General features: G+C 56.8%; 1 protein-coding gene and 2 pseudogenes across 28 annotated transcripts in view; all 3 read right to left on the bottom strand.

Moving 5' to 3' along the window:
• Positions 1-489: 489 nt before the first annotated feature.
• On the bottom strand, positions 490-7,890 carry LOC127488733 (serine/threonine-protein kinase LMTK3-like; annotated as a pseudogene).
• Positions 7,891-8,209: 319 nt separating this feature from the next.
• The window catches only part of LOC127486030 (potassium/sodium hyperpolarization-activated cyclic nucleotide-gated channel 2-like), a 100,013-nt pseudogene continuing 87,875 nt past the window's right edge, over positions 8,210-20,347 (bottom strand).
• LOC127489004 (trafficking protein particle complex subunit 9-like) overlaps positions 16,500-20,347 on the bottom strand; it is a 279,821-nt gene continuing 275,973 nt past the window's right edge. For 24 of the 28 annotated variants that reach the window (XM_070063885.1, XM_070063876.1, XM_070063875.1 and 21 more), the window contains one exon: positions 16,500-17,381. The gene's annotated coding sequence lies outside the window, so the exon portion shown is untranslated. The remainder of the gene's footprint in view (positions 17,382-20,347) is intronic. The other 4 variants (XM_070063855.1, XM_070063859.1, XM_070063872.1 and 1 more) reach the window with 3 other exon arrangements.

The following is a 20,347-nucleotide window of genomic DNA, read 5'->3' as shown; positions in this document are numbered from 1 at the left end:
CCTTCTAATCCATTCTCTCTTTCTACATATTCACAAAGACTCAATTGTTGGGTTGTTTCATGTTATCCAATAAATCTCCAATGCTGTTTTTAATTTTTCTAATTTATTTTTTATTTGGTCTTACCATTTCCAAAGATTTTTTCCCCTAGCACAGATATTCATTCTTCTGCTAACCAAGTCTGTTGTTAAGAATTTCCATTGTGGCTGGCTCCACGGCTCTCTAGGCTAATCCTATGCCTGCGGCGCTGGCACTCCAGGTTTTAGTCCCGGTCGGGGTGCCGGATTCTGTCCCGGTTGCTCCTCTTCCAGTCCAGCTCTCTGCTGTGGCCCAGGAAGGCAGTGGAGGGTGGCCCAAGTGCTTGGGCCCTGCACCCGCATGGGAGACCTGGAGGAAGCACCTGGCTTCTGGCTTTGGATCAGTGCAGCATGCCGGCCATAGTCACCATTTGAGTCTAACTCTGCCTGTCCAAAAAAAAAAAAAAAAAAAGAATTTCCATTGTATTTTATTTGATTTATTGACTTCTTCATTTCTAATATTTGTTTCATTTCTCTTCAATCTTACAGGAAAAGTTTCCCTGTCATGTATGGATTTAACTCATGAATTTGTTTCCCACATAATCACTCTCCTGAATTCCTTTTCAGGCATTTCATCAATCTCTTTGTCTTCACATTTCTATTTGAAGTGTTGTTGTGTTCTTTTGGGAAAGTCATATTGTCTTCCTTATTCTTGCTTCTTGTGTTTCTGCATTATTTTCAGATTTATCAATATACTTGTTGTTTTTCTCCTCTGATGGACTTTATACTTGAACTATGTCTCTGTGACTAAGTTGAGTGTGAATACCAGAGGCACCTGCTAGGTGTGGCCAGTGAACTCTGGTGAGAGCTCAAGGTATGGTGAGAATCCAGGATGACACCCAAGATGGGCATGTCAGCAGGGGAGATGGTGATCATGCCTGTTGGTGTAATCTCAGTCTCACCTCCTCTACTATTCCAAGGTGATCAATGACTGGGGTGATCCCACAATGGGTACAACACCCATCCATGCTGGCACATGAATTGCATAAGGGATCTGTGTGGTACTCAGTGTAAGCAAGGAACCTTTGGCAGTGACCCAGCCCACGCCATCAGGGACCTCTAAGCCTCTGATGCCAGACACAGTGTTTGCCCAGAGACCCAGATACACCCTGTGCCCTATCATGCAGTCACAGTATTCCCGCAGTCACAGCTACGGGGTGCTGACCTGCACGTCTGTCCTGTCCAAAGAGAGAGCAAAGAGGTTCTCAGAGCCAGCTGCTCATGGGTGCTCTGCCTTGGGATTTTGAGTCTTGGAACCTGTGATATGTGGACAGGAAGGGGACACCTCACAGTCCTACGTGGTTGCCTGGTCTCTAGTTTAACCCTTCAAGTGAAAGTCAGTGGGTAATGTGGATTTTTCCCTCACAAAATCCCCTGCACAAAAGCAAGCACCACCTCTACTGGTGTCAAGAGGGCACCTTCTGCCCACCAGTGCCAGGCACCTTTGTCAGGAGCTTGAAGAAATAAATGCCTTTTCTTTCACTGGATTAGGTGGATAAGATGCCCTCTGTTAGGGCTCCATTCCAGACTCAGTGTGGTCTGCAAAGCTCTTCCCCATACAAAATCACCAATGGCCTAGGCTGCGCAGTCTCTTCACACTGCGATTTCCGAAGCTGGCACCTCCTCCAGTCCCTGGCTGCAGGAGTCATGGGAGGTGTCCCCACTCATTGCTACAGGTCTGCACCTTCCCCACTACCTCTGTATCCCTCTTCCTTCTGTAGAGTTTTCACTGCAACTAGTCCCTGGGGATGCACTGCCTCTGCTTTTCTTCTGCTATTTTCCTGTAGTCAAAAGCAGCCATCTTTTCCCCATTCAGACATCTTGGAGTCTGCAATTTTTTTTCATTATGGAATTGGGCTTGTGTGCCATCACATGTTTTATAAAGACATATATGTGCTTTATTTAAATATAAAGAAATGAAAAAATGATAGTAGTAGGGATAATCAAATAAAACATGACTGGTATTCATCAAACAGCTCCAATTATTTTCATTATTTTTATTACTGAGGAATTTGAACATTGGATTCATGAACAGTTTTTCATGTTTAATGACTATTTGTATTTTTTATAATATTCCAGTCCCATGTCTTCTCCTTCTTCATTTTTGACAGGCAGAGTTAGACAGAGAGAGATAGAGACAGAGAAAGGTCTTCCTTCCATTGGTTCAGCCCCCCAAATGGCTGCAACAGCCAGCGCACTGCACCGATCCGAAGCCAGGAGCCAGCGCACTGCACCAATCTGAAGCCAGGAGCCAGGTGCTTCCTCCTGGTCTCCCATGCGGGTGCAGGGCCCAAGCACTTGGGCCATCCTCCATTGCCTTCCTGGGCTACAGCAGAAAGCTGGACTGGAAGAGGAGCAACCGGGACAGAACCGGTGCCCCAACCGGGACTAGAAACTGGAGTGCCGGCGCTGTAGGCAGAGGATTACCCTAGTGAGCCACGGCACCGGCCCTGCCTTTTTATTCTACCAAACTGTTTTTTTCTCATCAGTTATTAAGAAAATAACTTTCATTATTTTGCCATGGTTTTAACTGCCAATCCCTGTTATCCTAGAAGTATTTGAGGGGCTGGCACTGTGGCTCACTTGGTTAATCCTCCACCTGCAGCACCAGCATCCCATATGAGCACCAGCTTCTAGTCCCAGCTGCTCCTTTTCCAGTCCAGCACTCTGCTGTGGCCTGGGAGGGCAGTGGAGGATGGCCCAAGTGCTTGGGCCCCTGCACCTGCATGGGAGACCAGGAGGAAGCACCTGGCTCCTGGCTTCGGATCAGCGCAGCGCCAGCCATGGTGGCCATTTGGGGAGTGAACCAATGGAAGGAAGACCTATCTCTTTGTCTCTCTCTCTCTCTCTCTCTCTCTCTCTGTCTATAGCTCTACCTGTAAAATAAATTTTTTTTTAAAAAAGTAGTATTTGAAAGCAAGTATGACATACTATATCATTTATTTTGTAGATGTTTCAGTATTTACTGCTAAAGGATGAAAAAAGTACAATAACCTCACTTGAAATTCAATCCCCTGCTTTCCAGGTTCCCCACCTGGTGGAAGAGGCAGAAGGTCAGGTCCCCGTGGAAGGAGACCATCTTGCACTTCCCCTCCAGAGCCCTGTCCTCGGGCTCATTGGCTGCACGCAGAGACTTGAGCAGCCCCTGCATTGGCAGGCCCTGTCCACAACGGCACTGCTCACCACCACAGGCACCAGGGCTGCCCACAATGTCCCAGGGCCATGCGGCCCTGTACCACACCCACTGTCACTGCCACTGTGTCCCCCTCCTAGTCCTTGTCCTCATCCTCCCTGTCCTCTGCTGGCCCTGAGGACCCCACCCCGCTGGCCTCCCCGCAAGCTGCCCTGGCATTTGTGACCTGCCATGGGGGCTACCGCAGCCCAGGCCTGGGAACTGCATGAGCACAAGCGGTGGCAGTGCCAGTGAGAGCCGCAAGAGCTTGGCTGCTAGGGGACAGATACAGTGAGCCCTTTGAACCACAGAGACTGAGGCAGGCCCCCAGGTCTGGCTGTGTTCCAGTAAGCCCCCAGCCCCCACTCCCTAGCTACAGCTCCCAGCAGCAGCCAGCGCTCTGTCCAGGGGCCCTCAGTCTCTGTGTCCTGTACCTCTCTTTGGCCACAGGCGTCATCCCCCCATTCCTCTCACCTCTGAACCCATGCACCTGCCAGGAACTTGCTTTCCTAGGGCAAGCTCTGCTTCTCCACCAGCTGGGGGCTTTTCAAGCCCCCAGACCCTCTCATGGTGGCAGGGAGACAGAGATAGAGCTGAACTCCTGGGAGGGCTCAGTCAGTGCCTGTGAAGTTAATGGATGAATGGTGCCCACAGTGACACTGGCTCTCAGATGCCAAAGCTGGGCTGTCCAACGGTCTGTAGGCCCCTCCCCTGTCCTAGCAGCCCCTGGTCTCAGGTCCCCACAGGAGGAAACCCGGCTTCAAATCCCAAGCCCGTCCTACCCACTTGCCAAGTGTCCCTGGTCAATCAGATCCACCTGTGTCCTCACTGCCAATGAACAGGGCTACTCAGTCCTCCATCAGTGCATAAATGAACTGCGGGCCTGTAGGGGCAAGATGAGGTTCCAGGTTGGGGGGGGGGAGCATGGATGCAGAGCAGGTCACTGTCCCCTCACTCCTGACCTTCTGCTCCTTGGCAGATGCACCTTGTTGGTGCCCAACTCAGTGCCCTTGACCCGACACCTGGACGCCCTCCCCTGGGTTGTGTATGGCTTCTGTCCACCTTTCCTGATGACCACCTCAGGGTGTTGGGGTCCTGGGGGTGCCATACAGGAGGAGCAACAGGGGCTTGGGGGACCCCAGAGAAAAGTTGGGGTGACGGCCCTTAGAAATCAGGAAGGCCTCCCAGGGAATGGAACTGTGGGTAAGGTCTCGGAGAATGCATAGGAGTTCACCCAGTAGGAAAAAATAGGCCAGCACCAGCCTCTGCCCACCCAGGTCTGCAGCTGCTCCAGCTTTTGACAACACAGCTGGCCCCACGCTGCCCACTGCAGCCTGGTGAAGGTGCAGAGGAGACAGAGGCCTGTGCCCAGCCCCTTCCTGGCTCTCACCCTCCAGCCACAGGCTCACCTGGAGAGGAGAGCCCAGGCGTACCCAGGACAGACAGGAGCCGCCATCGCCTCCCAGGGATTCTGGGGGCCACCTCCCCCATGTTCACCTCTAGATGGGGGCCTCTGTCTCCCCTGACACAGTCCCCCAGGGGCGAAACACTCCTACGTCCTTAGCACAACTGCCTTTCCAGGGAAGGCACTGCTGTGCCTCCAGCTCACCAGGGCCGACGCAGCTGGCAGCTCGGTGCCTGGCACACTCCCCACTCCCACCTCGAGGCTGGCACAGTGGGCAGACACCTGAGCCCCCTACAGTTTCCCCCAGAGGCCCACAAGGCCCAGGATGTGCTGCCTCTGAGTTGGCTGCAGCCATGGGGAAAACAAACAGCACTCTGGCTTAAAAGGGGGAAAGAGCGGAGGTGGGCTTCCTGAGAAGGAGCTGCCCCTCGGGACTGGGTGGTTTCTCTGGAGCCGAGCTGGCCCCGTCCTTGTCCCTATGCTGTCTGGCCCCTGTGGGCAGCTGAGCTGCAGCCCCTGACATGTGGGAGTGGCAGTGGCTGAAGCAGGTGGGCTTTGCATGCTCTAGTTCATCTCCTTTAACCACAGCCCTGGGAGAGAGGCACTGTCCTGGCCATCTGTCCCAGCAGATGGAGAAACTGAGGCATGCAACAGGAAGAACATGGGCCCCAGGCGGCAGAGCTAGAGCAGGACTGAGCCAGGGTAGTTGTGGCTTTTGGGTCTGCCATGCCCGGCCTGCCCGGCCTCCAGGCCCTGCTCCCCCCCCTCCCCCCAAAAACGAGGGCCACCACCTGAACTCCTCCAGGCCTCCTCACCTTTGATCTGCTGGCTGTTCCGCTGTGGGGGTCCCAAGTCCAAGTATCCATGCTTCCCCCTGCCGGACCATGGCATCCCGGGGCTCTTCGTCTGAGGCTTGGGAGGGGTCCCGTCTCCACTGGGTGCACTGTCCAGGCCTTGCTGTCTGGGATCCGGGCTCTCCCTCTGACACCACCTCTGGCCTGGCTCTAGGGGGCGCTGGCTCCGGCCTCCTCAGCTGTGCTTCTGGGGACCGCGGCTGCTGCCGCTGCGGAGGCCTCCTGCTCTCTACCTACTCATCGGACCTTTGCGTCCACACCGTCCGCGTGCCCACTGGGGCCCGGCTCCCACTCTCGAGGTCCAGCCTCCCGGCCCCGGGAGCTCTCGGCGCCCCTCCCCCTAGTCTTGTGGGCTCTCCTCTAGGTCCCGGCTTCAGCGTCCCATTCCTGGTGGCTGGGCCAAGGGGGCCAGGGCCGTCCCTGCGCTGCTCTGGGGTGAAGCCGCCATGCCTGCTGTGGGGGCTCTCTCCGGCGAGTGCTCCGAATCTGGTCCCTATTCTCCATCTTCTCCCAGGTCCTGGGGCTCCCCGCGCCCTAGTCTCTGGTGGCTTCTTCGTTCCTGGGCAGTCTCGGGCCCCCATTCTCTGACGCTTTCTCCTCCCTCCTTGGGGGCGTCAGCTCCCTATTCTCCAGTGCTTTCTCTGCTCTCTAGAGGGACCCTGAGCCCCCATTCGCCGCCGCCTCCTTCCCCTCATCGGGGACTCTCTGTCCCCCGCTCTCCAGTGCTGTCGCCCCGTTCACGGGAAGCCTCAGGCTTGGGGCTCTCTTCCCGCTGCCCAGGGCTGGCAGGTCCATGTTCAGGCCCCGGGGCTTTCTCTCTGTTCCCGGGGCCTCTCCCGGCCTTCCTGGGTCCTGCCTCCCGTGGTGTCCGCCCCTTGTCCCCTAGGAGGTTCCTTGTCAAGTCCTCCCGCAAGGACATCAGCAGCTGCTCTGTGCTCACTTGAACTACGAAGGTCAGCTTCTTCTGGGACCCCACGAGCGGGAAGGGACCCGGGTCTGCGGGCGGCCGGGGCGCTCCTGGGTCGGGTGGCTCAGGGGAGCCCGTGGCAGAGGGACCCCTCCCTCCTCCTCGGCCGCCCCTCACCTGGGAAAGACTCCCTCAGGGGAAGAAAAGGGTCTCGGTCTCGTAGTCGCTGTCCCCTGGCTTGGGAACCCGAGAGGACGGGCCTGAGCTGGGACTGGCCATGGGGGGGGGGGGGGGGGTTCGGGGGACGCAGCCAGGTCCGCGGGTGCCTGGGGAGGTGGTAGCGGCGGCGGCGGGGGCGGAGGGGGGTCGAGGAGCCGGAGGTGGCCCCCGCTCGGGGTACTGGGGGCTGCTGCTTTCATGAGGAGGTCCAGAAACACAGAAGGGCTGGGGGAGGTCGGCCAGGGAGCGCTGTTCTGCCCGCAGGGAGGAGTCGTCCTAGGTAGGGGGTGGGGACAGCCAACAGCAGGGTGTCCCCTCCAACTGCCAAGGGCCAACCGCCCACAACTTAATGAGGCTCCAGCGGCAGGCAGGAGCAGGAGGCCCCCTTGTGGCTGCACAGGGGCACGGCAGGGGCCCTCGCGGCTGAGGCTTCCCCCCAAGGGTGCTGCTGTCCTCGCGGGAGAGCTGCCCTCCTCCTCCTCACTCCCCCAGCACCTCGGCAAGGTCTCCCGCCAGCGTCTCCCCCGCGCCCCAGCCCCTGGGAACTCAGCTGCTCAGCAGGAAGCTGCCTGATGCAGAGGACTGGGCCGGGAAGGGCCGAGGCACCGGAAGAAGGGGGAGGCCAAGTCTTGGACACTAGCTGGGGGACCACGGGAGGGGCCTGAGGGGCAGGCACGCCTGGGTCCAGAGGGTCCCAATCATTGGGGAAGAGGGACTCCGGGTGGGAGCCGCGCTCCTACAGGCGAATGTAGTACTCGCTGCTCACTGAGGGGCTGCGGGCACTGATGACGGGCAGCACGCTGGGTGTGGACAGCGCCTTGTAGACGGGATCGGAAGGGTTGGCATGGGGGCCCGGGGGCGTGGACGCGGGCTGCCAGGTGGCGCTGCGCCGCCCCGCCCCAGCCCGCCTCAGCCCGCCCCCCGCCGGGCCATCTCCCACAGCACTGGAGGTTCAGGCCGCGGCTGCTCTCAGCGATCCTGAGCACCTCATTGGGATCAGCCCCGGGGAAGCCATCATCCCGAAGCAGGAACTGGACGAGAGGTGCCGGGGCGCCGCAGGCCTCACATGCGGTCCCGCCCCGCCACCTCCCAGGCTACCCTGGTGCCCTTGACTCCCAGCCCTGCGAGGCATGGTGGGAGTGGGGTCCCTTTGGATCCAGGGCTGGAGGCGGGACTACAGGACGAGGGGACTGTCCCTGGTCCCCCTTCTAACCTCAGCTTCCCCAACACCCTGGCCCTGCCTCACCCTGGTCCTCATCAAGGTCAAGACCCTGGCTGGGGGCCCTCATGGCTCCGTTCCTACAGCCAGAAGCCTGCCTCTGCAGCTGGGGCCACCACTGCCTCCTTCCCACCCCTGCCAGTGTGCCCCTCATAGCCCCTGCCTGATCAGAGCCCCACCCTCACCTCCTCCCACTGGTGTGTGCCCAGGCCCCGCCCCCACCTCCCACTAGTGCGTGCATAGGCCCCGCCCCTCACCTGGTGAGGGCACAGGCCCTGCCTTCACGAGGCTCCACCCGAGGCCCCTCCCCACACCTCCCACTGGTGCTGCACAGACCCTGCCGCAAACCTCTTTCCACTGGTTTGAGTACACGCCCCACCACCACGAGGCCCCGCCCAGCCCCTCCTCCCACTGGTGCTGCAAGGCCACGCCCCGAGGCCCCGCCCTACACCTCCTCCCACTGGTGGATGTAGCCATGACAGCCACAGTAGGTGCAGCAGGCTGAGGATCTTGGTGAAGCTCATGATGCGCAGGGCGCACGCCATCTTGTAGACCTCAGAGTCGATGCCCTTCTCCATGATGAGGAAGATGTAGTCCACGGGGATGGAGGACATGAAGACCATCAAGAACCACGTGCGCAGGTACCTGCGCTTGATCTTTTCAGGGTCCAGGATGATCTCTGTGTTGTCCTCCACCACGATGCCCATGCGGAAGTTGAGCACCAGGTCCAGTAGGAAGAAGGTGTCAGAGACCACATTGAAGATGATCCAGGGGGCAGTGGTCTCCTCCTGAAGAAGGTGATGCCCTGGGGATGTTGATCAGGTTGCCCACCATGAGCAGCAGCATGGTGAAGTCCCGTAGAACCTGCGGAGGAAGGCCCGGCCCTGCGTGCCTGGACAACCAAGGATGGGGAGTCCCCCGCCCCCGCAGTGCTGACCACGTCTGGACCTCACCAAGGCGGGACCTCTGCTTCCCTGCCGGTGCTGACCACCCCAGCACAACATCAAGGGTGGGAGCTGAACCCCCACCACCACAGCGCTAACCACCTCTGGACCTCACCAAGGCCAAGGGCACTCAGTGCACACAGAATATCACAAGGTCTGAAGGAGAGCTGCCCCCAGGAGTGGGGGTGGGGAGGGCCCTGGGCGCTGGCTCAGATGGCGCTGGTGCAGATGGACCCAGCCCGTCTGGAGCCAGGGCCAAGGGTGCCAGTCCAAGGTGTGGAGAGAGGTGAGAGGCTGAGGCCCATGGGACTTGGCAAGGTCTGGCATTGGCTCTGGCAGCCGCAGGGACAGGAACGATGGGCAGTGTTCCGACAGCCCAAGGTCAACCCCAGGACTCCACCTGGGGGCAGAAGAGGCCCCACCTCCCCGGGCAGATGGCAGGCTGGGAGAAAGCACCTGGCAGGGATGAGCACAGGCCTGTTGGTGAAGGGGAAAATACCATCAGTCCCCCAGGGAAGACACCAAGTGTCCTCCCAGAGCCGGGGCGGTCACTCCACTGACAGCATCCTGGAGCACTGGGCACGGGGCCAGGACAGGAGCCTGCGTACCAGGGACGTGCTCACAAGGGACAGCACATGACAGGCTGCCTGGCTGGGAGAAGCTTCCCTCCAGCTGGTGGCTTGGGGTTCAGGGTTCAACCCCAGGGGCCCCAGTGTCTGCCAACAATACAGTGGACAGTGAGCATGGGAGGAGTGTGTGCCTGGCAGCCAGACAGCCCCTCCTGGGTCCTGCCCCCCAGAATCATCTGCCTAAACTCCTCCTGGGGCTCCACCTCCACAGCTTTGGGTTTTCAGTTTCTGCACAGGTTCACGGGCCAGGTTCTGTTCACACGAGTGTCCTGCCCAGGTCAAGGAACCCACGGCTGTGTCACAGCCCCCATGTCTGCCATCCTGCTCTGCTCCAGTGCCTCACCGCACCCTGACCACGTCCTTCCCACTGGGGCCCCGAGTAATCAAGACAGGCCATGAAGGGGCTGGTGCTGTGGCATAGCGGGTAAAGCCACCGCCTGCAGTGCCAACATCCCATATGGACACCGGTTCGAATCCTGGCTGCTCCACTTCTGATCCAGCTCTCTGCTATGGCCTGGGATAGCAGTAGAAGATGGCCCAAGTCCTTGGGTCCCGGCACCCACATGGGAGACCTTGAAGAAGCTTCAGGTTCCTGGCTTTGGATTGAGACAGCTCTGGCCACTGTGGTCAACTGGGGAGTGAACCAGTGGATGGAAGACCTCTCTCTCTCTCTCTGCCTCTCCTTCTCTCTGTGTGTAACTTTCAAATAAATAAATCTTTAAAAAAAAAATCCACGGGGCGGGCGTGTGGCACGGGGCTGGCTGTTGGGGGCATTTCAGGAGTGAACCAAGGGATGAGGTGGTCTCCCTTTCTCTGCCTTTCAAGTAAAGTGAAAATAGGTAAAACTTTTTAAAAAACAAAGCCTGAGAAATTAAAAAGAAAAAAGCTACCCGCTTCCAAACAGCAAGGAGACAGGGCCGCAAGAGGAGGAGGAGCACCATGGGTCTGAGCTCCACCTGCAGCCCAGGCTGCTCCTCTCCCATGCCTCTTGCTGGGGGGCCATACGCTGAACACCCGCTGTCGGAGGCCAGCACACCTGGGCCTGCGGGAGCCCTTGCACGAAAGGCTTCACTTGCACAGGGAGACGTCTCCAGAGAACCATCTTGGCCCAGCGCCGGCCAGGCTGCCAGCCCTCTGTGCCGGCCCCCGCTCCCCCGCTGCAGCCTGCTGGCCTGGCCGCCTGGCCCCCTGCAAGCTCCCATGTCCTGCACCAAGGGACCCTCGCCTCCATCGCAACCGCCCCCTCCCGCCCAGCCCGTCTCAGTGTAGTTACAGCCCCACGGCTCTAGGCCAGTGTGCAGTGTCAGTCTTTCCCACATAAAAAGACGCCCACCGGGCACCCAGAGGGCAGAAGGCTCCCAGCGTTCGAGGTCCAAGTCCTGCCGGTCTGGCTTCCCCCACTGGGCCCGAACGCCAGGAAGCCAAGGGACACACTCAGGTTAGGCCCCGCCCCAGCCCCACCCCTCCAAAGCCCGCCCCAGTGGCCCCACCTACTTCCAGGCCCCGCTCCCAGCGGCCCTGCCTTCCATGCCCTGCCCCAAACTGCTGGTCCTGTTGCAAGGAGCCTGGGACGCCCGCATCCTCCCTCTCTGCAGGTCCCAGCCTCTGGGGAACACCTGTCAGCCTCCCCGTTTAGGTCAAATAGTTTTTAAGTAAAGCAGACTAAGTTGGCAACCGAGTCGTTTTCAAACCACGCAGCGGTTTGCGGGCCTAGAACCGAGAGACAGAGGGTGTGAAGCTTCATGGGAACACTGGTGGTGGCGGATCAGGGACTCTCCGGGAGCACTGGTGGGGGGTCTGGGACTCTCCGGGAGCACTGGTGGTGGGGGTCAGGAACTCTCCGGGAGCACTGGTGGGGGGGTCAGGGACTCTCCGGGGGGGTGGAGAGGGTCAGGGGCTCCACACGGGATTTGGGGTTGGGGGAAGAAGGTCGGGGGCTTCATGGTAGCACTGATGGGGAGGCTGAGGAGCTTCATAGGAGCTTGGGGGTGGAGCAGAGTCCGCCCAGGTCAGCGGTCCCGTGGCTGAGCAGGCAACCATGAGAAGGGCTGGGCCTGAACCCACCGCCCTAGCTCAATGCAGGCAGAGGAAGCCCGGATGTTGTCCCGGGCAAGAGCTCCCGCAGGCCCCGCCCCTCCCCAGCACGGCCCAAGTGGTGCCTGGCATCTACCTCGGGGTCGGATCCTGAGGAAATCATCCAAAAGGAAGAGAAAAACATTAAAAAGCAATTTACACCCAGGCATGCATAGCAGCTCTGTCCGCGAGAGCCAGAGGCTGGCCAGGGCCCAACTCAGGCTGGCCCGGGCTGGCCACTGCCCACCAGTGACCTGGGCACTGTGGGGGTGGGGGCAGAGGCTTCTGGTCCCAGAGATAGGGCCATGGGGAAGCACCTGCGATGTTGGGAAGACCCAGCCCTCACTTCCACCCCCAATGTGCAGCCTGAACCAGCCACTTTCCTGCTCAGACCCCTGGGTCACCGTCTGGCCTTGGGAGCTCCCTGACCCCAAAGGTCATCTGGCCCCATGGCAGCTGGCTGATCAGACACCAGCTCGGGTGACGGAGGGGAAACTGAGGTGCATCAGGCCGTGAGGGGTCAGCTCGCAGCTCTGCTGCTCAGCCCCAGGGGTCCTCAGCTCCTGCTGAGTCCCCAGCATGGAGACCAGGTCCTCCCCGCGGGGTGTGAGGTTGGAATGGAGCAGGAGGCAGCCAGGAATCAGGGAGTAAATCCTGGAGGGATTAGAGGGATTAGGCTCTAAGCTGGGGCTGCACAGCAGGTGTCACAGATTAAGAGACAGAGATGCCACCTCCCCTGCCAGGGACGCTCACCTGCCAGAGAAGCCTAGGGCAGCAGCAGCGATGAGACCATCCTGGGGCACCACAGGCAGGGGTGGGGGGGCGCAGGGCTGCGGCTCAGGTGCCCTGGGATGGCTGGATGTGGGGTGAGGGTCAGAGGCTGGGCAGCAGGAAGCTGAGCAGGGACCCCTAGGTCACAGTAGGGCAAGTTTCCCAAGCAGGGAGTTGGGGAAGAAACAGGGGAGGAGGGCCCCCAGCCACCCTGATCCCTCCTCCCACACTCCCTAGGAGAGGCTGGTGACTGACCCCTGCCATGGCCACCCAGCAGCCACCGTGGGGGACTGGAGGATGTGGCCCCCGCCCCCTGTCTTTCAGCAGCATGGCACATATGTGCTGTGGACTGGAAGAGGCCCACGCAGAGCTGCAGGGTGGGCAGAGCTGGGGCCAGGACCTTCCCCTACCCAGAAGGAGGCCCGCCAGAGGCCAGCAGGACCCTCAGAGTCAGCGCAGCTGCCACCATACCATCTAGCCCAAGCTCCCTTCTCCTCGAGTGTCCTCTGCCTGGGGCCCCTCCTTCCACCTGCCCAACTCTGCCCGGGACCTCCTGCCCCTGGAACCAGAACAGCAGCATCCCCAGCTTGGCAAGCAGGGGTCCTCAAGGGTCCTAGGTGGGCTCAGGCCAGTTTATTGAAGAGGAATCGGGGGCAGGAAGCAAACTTCATGCTCGAGGAGGGGACAGCACCCGCCTGGGATGGGCCCCGTGAGGAAGAAAGAACGTGAAGGGGACATGGAGAGGACTCTGGCCAGCACCCCACACAGATGGACACACAGACACAGAGGGACACATGAGACACAGACACATGCATGAGCACACACAGGTACTTGTCCAAGTCCATAGGAGAATGAACTTCAGTGTTTGCTTTGGTCCCACTCAGGTCCAGCAGCCCCTGGCACTCATGCTGTCCACTGCCTGTCCCTGGGTCTGTCCCATTCCCCACAGGCCTGGAGAGGGCCCCTGCCCTGCCGTGCACCTACCACACCACGGCAGAAGTCAATGCTCTGAATTAAGCCGGGTGCCCGCAGTGTGGCTGTGTCTCTCTGGGATCCCAGAGTCTGGGGGCACATGGTGACCACAGCAGGGCCTGAGGCCCCAGCGACTTTGCTGGGAAACTTTTAGGTCCCTTTTTAAAATGTGGCTAATCAGAGCCAGCGCCCCACATGAGCACTGGTTTGAGTCGCAGCTGCTCCACTTCTGATACAGCTCCCTGCTATGGCCTAGGAAAGCAGTGGAGGGTAGCCCAAGTGCTTGGGTCCCTGCATCCACATGGAGACCTGGAAGCAGCTCTTGTCTTCAACCTGATCCAGCCCCAGCTTTGGCCAACTAGGGAGTGAACCAGCAGATGGAAGACCTCTATCTCTGTAACTCTGCCTTTCAAATTAATTAATTGGTTAATCTTAAAAAAATAATAAAATAATGTGGCCACTGGGTCTCATGTTGCCCCCCCCCCCGCCCCCAGGGACGATTCATTTGTCTGGCTGGCCCCTCACTTGGTCACAGCAGTTGAAGAGCCCTCGCCGCCCACAGCATCTCCCACCCACCCTGGGGACAGCTGCCCCCAGCAGCAGAAAGTCCAAGACCTCTTACTGCCCAAGGAAGGGACGACTGACTCAGTGCCCAGCCTCAGCCCTGTACCCACTCCCCGCCCATAGGCGTCCTGCAGGGGGTGGGGCGGTCATGCTGGAGGCAACTGGGCTGGAGGGGAGACGCAGCCCTGTGACCAGATGGCACTGGGCCTGGGCAAAGAGCAGGAAGCCCATGGCTCCTGACCGTCCTGCATCAAACACGGGACCACTGAGCCGACCCACCTGAGCTTTCCGGAGCTAGACAGGGGTTGGCAAGTTCAGGCTGCTGGCGGGGTCTGACTGCACCGCTGGGAACCGGACTTTGTTCCACGGCCCTGGACCCCATAGTCTGCAGTTCTCAAGCACTGAGGGTGGGGAGGGGTCAGGAACCAGAAGTTCTCAGACCCTGCTCTGCAGGCCTGGGTAGGGGGCCTCCGGGAGCAGGAGAATCTGGGCTCTGTGGGCCCAGGCTCGGGCAAGGACTGCCAGGGCAGAGGGCGCGGCGGGCCTGGGCGCTGTCCACGGTGCTTTAGTCTCCCACTCCCTGAGCGCAGGCCAGGAGGGCCCCAGAGGCGCCCCACTCACCCCGCCCGCGCACGCAGCCCGGACACACCCGGTGCATGCCTCCTGCACCACTGGGCCCGCGTTCCCCGGAGCCCCGCGCCCGAGGTCCAGCTCACGTTCATCTCGCTCCGGCGCCCGGGGAGAGAGGAGTCCACTCACAGCGGCCCGGCCATGGACACTGCCCAGTGCCTGGGCGCGCACGACCCGCTCACGCCTTGGTGGCTACATGCCCACCTTCACCCTGCACAGCTCCCGCGGCTCCCGGAGACGCCGAGCCCCGCCCCCTCTCAGGCTCGCGGGCCCCACTTAACCCCATCCCCACCCGCCCGCCCTTCCTCCTCCTCGAAGGCCGGGTTGCCCTCCACTCCTCCTCAGCGCACAGCCCCGGGCTCTGCCGCCGTGTCCTGTGACAGGGGGAGAGGGTGCCCCCCGAGGACGGCCGGCGCGCTAGCTGAAGTCGCCGGGCTGGTGGATGATCCAGGCCCCCGCGGACTTCATGCGCTCTTGCTCGCACTCCACCGCCATCTGGCTGCTGAACATGCGCAGCGAGAACTTGTTGACGCCCGGCTGCAGGAGCGCGCCCAGTTGGCGCTACATGAAGCTGGCCAGGCTGCCGCGTGGTTCCCCGGCCGGCCCGCCTCCTCGCTGCCCGCCTCCGCCGCTGGCCCCGCGCCCGCGGTCGCCCCGCTGCACGAGAACACCACCTTGGGGCCGCGCGCCGGGCCCTAGGGCTCCGCGGGACTGTACTGCGGGTCGCCGCGCCCGCACTAGCCTTGCGGGCTGCCCTTGGCCGCGCTAGCCACGCCGGGGGTGCCCGAGCCGTCCCACCAGCTGTCCCGGCTACAGAGCCAGGCGGGTGAGCCGCCTTCGTGCGCTACCCTGGGGGCCGTGGTCCCGGGCCGGGCGGGCTCCGCTGGGGGTGCGGGGTCAAGCGGGCGGCGCGGGCAGCTGCTGCTTGGGGGGGGGGGCGCTGGAGGCGGTGCAGGGGTCTCGCCCAGACTCTGGACTCTCCCCGGGCTGCCCGCCGCCCCCGCGCGCGTCCTTAGCGAGGCGGCGCAGGCAGGGAGCGGAGCAGCCGCCGTCACCGCTGGCCCGGGCCCGGGCCCGAGCCCGAGGGAGGGGCGCGGAGTCTCCATGGCGGGGCCGAGGTTGGGGGGGGTCGCCCCGCCTCTGCCTGCACCCCCTGCCCGCTCGCTGTGCTCTGGCGGAGGAAACTGAGGCCGCGGGGTCGGACGCCCAAGGTTATACAGCCTTGGGCCCGCGGAGGCAGCTGAGGGGAAATTGAGGACCAGCACTGTGGCATAGCAGATTATTACCCTGGCCCGAAGTGCCGGCATCCCATATGGGCGCCGGTTCTAGTCCCAGCTGCTCCACTTCCAATCCAGCTCTCTGCTATGGCCTAGGAAAGCAGTAGAATATGGCCCAAGTCCTTGGGCCCCTGCACCAGTGTGGGAGACCTGGAGGAGACTCCTGGCTCCTGGCTTCAGATTGGCACAGTTCTGGCCATTGTGGCCAATTGGGGAGTGACCCAGCGGATGGAAGACACCCCCCCCCCCCCCGCCTACCCTATGTGTAACTCTCTCAAGTAAAAAATAAAAAAATCTTTTAAAAAAAGAGGATGATAGGGAACTTATGTGATCTTTCTTCTAGTAAGAACTTTTTAAAATTTATTTGAAATGCAGTTTGAGAGAGAGAGAGAGAAGGAGAGGGGGAGAGAGAGACAGATATTCAATGTACTCCCCAAATGGCTGCAATACCCAGGACTAGGCCAGGCCCCACTCAGGAGCCAGAAGCATCCTCTGGATGTCCCAAGGGGGTGCAGTGGAACAAGAACTTGTGCCATCTCCCACTGCTTTCCCAGGCCTTCAGCAGGGAGCTGGATCAGAAACAGTACAGTTGGGACTCAAACCAGAGCCCATATAGGGTTGCAGGCACTGCAGACAGCAGCTTAGCTCACTGTGCTACAGTGGCAGACCCCCCTTTCTACTGCTACACCACTGAACATTTTAGCAAAGGACAAATCCCTTTGTCTTATCCTTACAGAGAAGGCTCCATGTAAAATGACATGATCTTCAAACTCATGAAGGTCCTCAACTACAGATAATGCCTGATACTTGTTATTTGGGAAAGCCAACTTAAGTCAGCATTAAGTCTATGATTCTGTAGGTTCTTTACATGAGAAAGCACCAACTCCAAGGATAAAAAGGATTAGGAAAAATATTAAGGACTCTATTGACAGGCTACTGTATCTGCATTATTTTAGTTTGGACGCTGTTTCCAAAAATAATAATTGTCTTTCTTTTGGAATTGGGCTGCAGCCCACCAGTGGCCTCCAGTTACTAAACTTGTACACTTGATATGACTGACTTTTGTGCAGTGAAAATAGGTGCAGGGCAGGAGAACTGCTTCCCTTTCTAAAATCTCTTGCCTACTGAAAAGATAGAGTATCCATGAATGTCTGTGCCTGGATTCTAGAAGATTCTGAGAGTTACAAAGTTTTCAGGGAGAAGAGAAGATATAAATATATGATCTGAGGTGGTTTTTCCCCTGCCCTTGAAGAGCAATGATGCCCTAGGCAGGGAGAATTAAAGGATGCACTCAGAAAGTAACACACATGTATGTAACTCCATCATTCTATACCCACTCTGTAAGCCAAGCACTAGAAGGAGAATGAGTAAAAAGCCTCAGAATGCGATTCATTTCTGAGGTGGACACCATTTATACTTTACCTGTGTGTTTGCAGTAAAGCTAGGGTACAGAGGAGCCTGAGGATAAGTTCACACATATACTCTCCTTCTGAGATCTCGTCATGTCTCACTGGCCACTGCTGTCTTGCTAGCCAGGCACCAGGATTCATTTCCAATCTATGGTGCCTCTGGAGGACACACAATGTGCAGGGCTGGTGTAGTGGGAAGACTTGCTTCCAAACAGCTGCTTGGCAATCTAGCTATGAGGGCACGAGGGACAGTGCTGTTACCTGCACAGAAACAGAAGAGAAACAGGGCAGGATCAGCACAATGTGTGTGATTCCTAAGAACTGAGACTGGGGATGGGTGGGATGTCAGAGATCCCGCTCCAATGCAGGATTCTGGTTAGATGAAGACTCATAACCTAGACCCTATAACTGTCACACTTTATATTTCCTCACATGAGTAACCACAGAGCAGCAGAGTTACCAAGTACACAAAGGAAAAATGCAGTGACCTATTCCTTCTCCTACTGTAACTGTTCATGGGACAGACCATGTACAGTCCAGAAAGGACTGCCAAACATTGGGGTCAAGTGTGTGATGGGATACAATACTGAACATAGGGAGAGCATCCTGTGGATAGGGTGTCAAAAAATAGAGGTGCATTTTCAACCCAGAACAGACAATTACTGTTAACTGACTTGCAGATGTAGCAAAATTCACCAAGCAAACAAGATGTTGTGGAGTAAGCAACTGACAAGGGGAAATGAAAACACACAGAAGAAAGGAGGAAGGTAACTTTGTAACTTAGGGGAGTCCAGGAGGACCCACAGAAATGAGCCAATAAGAAACCAGGGGAGGGACCTGTGTGCTGAGATATAAATCCTTGCTTTAACTGCTGGGGTATGCCTGTTCATCAGACACCTAATCTTGCATGACTGATCATAATGTCTTGCTTTCACTGCACATCCTGAGTGCAAGATCACCTCTTGAATGGACCAGTGAGGATTATTTCCCACAAGGGTTACTTACTTGTCTACAACTACTTGTCTTCTCCAGAAGCCAACCAGCCAAACTTTCCCTTTCCTCCTTGGGGTTGCAGAGGGGGAAACATGACATGAAGACCCCAGTTCCCCCACTGAAGAACTCTTTGCTGAGGCTGCAGAAGGTCCTATTTCAGAAAACTCAAGATCTGCATCCTATCCAATGTGAGTCATGAACTTCAAAATGTCATCACTCCAATACAAAGAATCACTGAATGCTGCCCTCAAGAGGGAGGGGGAGCTCTTCATTGAAAACCCTGATGCTTTCTTCCATCCTTCGAGTAGTAGAGTTTTCCTCTGACCCTACCATCTCGGTTTCTATGTAAAAATAATGCCAGTATAAGGGAGATAGTTAGGCTGGACCATAAATAGCAGGTCCTAGTGGTGTGGAACAGCATTTTACTGCAGAATACTTGTTGGTCATGGTACTTGATCACAGACACTCTTGTGTGAAATGAAGGCATTCCAAGCTGTGGCTTAACTGACTGCACAACAGCCACCCAGACAGCTTACATTTTAACCAAGAGTAGAGAAGGTTTCATGTTCATCAGCAACAATACTTAGCATTTCCATGTTTCAGTCTACACAGAGCACAAGCCTTCCCCAATGCAAAGTAATCAAGCAATGGACTTACTGTGTGGCGTTGGCTGTAGACACGTTGAGCTGCTCAGAGCAGGCACAGAGACTGAACTATGACTTTTGTTTAAGTTGGGTTTTGTCAATGAGGAAGTGGAAGATGAAAATGACAATGGAATGGACATATCGCATGAGAGGAATTGTAATGACAAATCACAAAATCTGCTGAGAAACTAACAGAAGTAAAAAGGATGACTGAAAAATAATGCTAAGTCACTGAATGAGAATTCTTTAGGGCATCAAAGAAAATGAATGGAACAGACTGGAGATATGAATGGGCCACTCACTCCAAATTAAATTTTCAGGGAGGGCGATTTATGTTCAAGTCTTTTGTAATAAAGACAGGGGAGAGAGGCATTACCAAATCTTGGTAATTTCACTTCCTAAGTATCTCTTTAATCCACCCATTGGCGTCTCTCAATACAAACCTGCTATATTGGAACATGTACAGAAATATCTGGTAGTTAACTACATCATTTTAATATACAGTTGCAATAATTTTACTTCACAATTACTTGTACAGGACGGTTTTTCTACAATGTAGGAAACAATACAATGTAAATATGTCCTGAAGAAGCAAGAGATCCCAAAAGGAGAAGAAATTGAAAAAAGCTTTGAGAACCTACTAAATGAAATAATTATTGGCAATTACACAGGTCTTTCATGAGACGTGGACATCCTGATAGAAGAAGCTCAAAGAATCCCAAGCTGACTCATTCAAAAGAAGATCTTACCCAAGGCATCTTGTAGTCAAACTGTCAAAAGTAAAGGATAAGAAGAGAATGCTAAAAACAGTAAGAGAACAGCAACAGTTACACATAAGGGAAAATCAATTAGATTAACTTCAGACCTCCCTGCAGACATCCCACAGGTAGGAACAGAGTGAGACGATATATTCAAGGTTATAAGGGAAAAAAACTACCAACCAAGATTATATCAGCCAAATTTTGTCCTTTAAAAGTGAAGGACAAAAATTGGTATTTTTCAGGTAAGCAAAAACTGAGAATCAGACCAGTCTTACAGGGAATTCTGCAGGAGGCCATACATTAGAAGTAAGCATCACGAAAGCACATGACACTGCCAACTTCAGGAAGTATAATCAGTATTCAGTATTATACAGAAGGAATAATCAGTATTCAATCCACCAAATGACAGGGTTAGCTCTCATCAGTCAGTAATAATTTTGAATGTAAACAGATTAAATTCTCTAGCCAACGACTTAGGTAGGCTGTCCCAAAAGGAGAAACACCATATATGCTCACTGAGCTGTGGTTACTAATAGGGCACCTAATAGGCAATCCAGATAAAAGATTTTAAGATGGCAGAATAGAGAGGGAGCTCATTGCTCTAGTCTAGAAGATAGTTTTAAGAGGGGAAAAAAGTGGAGATTGCAATCTCAAGAAAGGGAAAAAACTTCAGAGGACACTCCATGCAAAGTAGAGGACACTGGATCTGTGTGGAGGGTGTGGACACACAGAACTCAGTAACCAAGTGGCCAAGAGCATCAACACCAGCTTTGGAGAGTGAGCTGAGATCACTGAAGTAGCCCAAGCCACTGGCGATAAAGCTGAGGGA

Source organism: Oryctolagus cuniculus, chromosome 19, assembly GCF_964237555.1.
Source record: "Oryctolagus cuniculus chromosome 19, mOryCun1.1, whole genome shotgun sequence".
Classification (NCBI taxonomy): domain Eukaryota; kingdom Metazoa; phylum Chordata; class Mammalia; order Lagomorpha; family Leporidae; genus Oryctolagus; species Oryctolagus cuniculus.
Note: the sequence above shows the minus strand (reverse complement) of the source record. Positions and strands in the feature narration are given on the sequence as shown.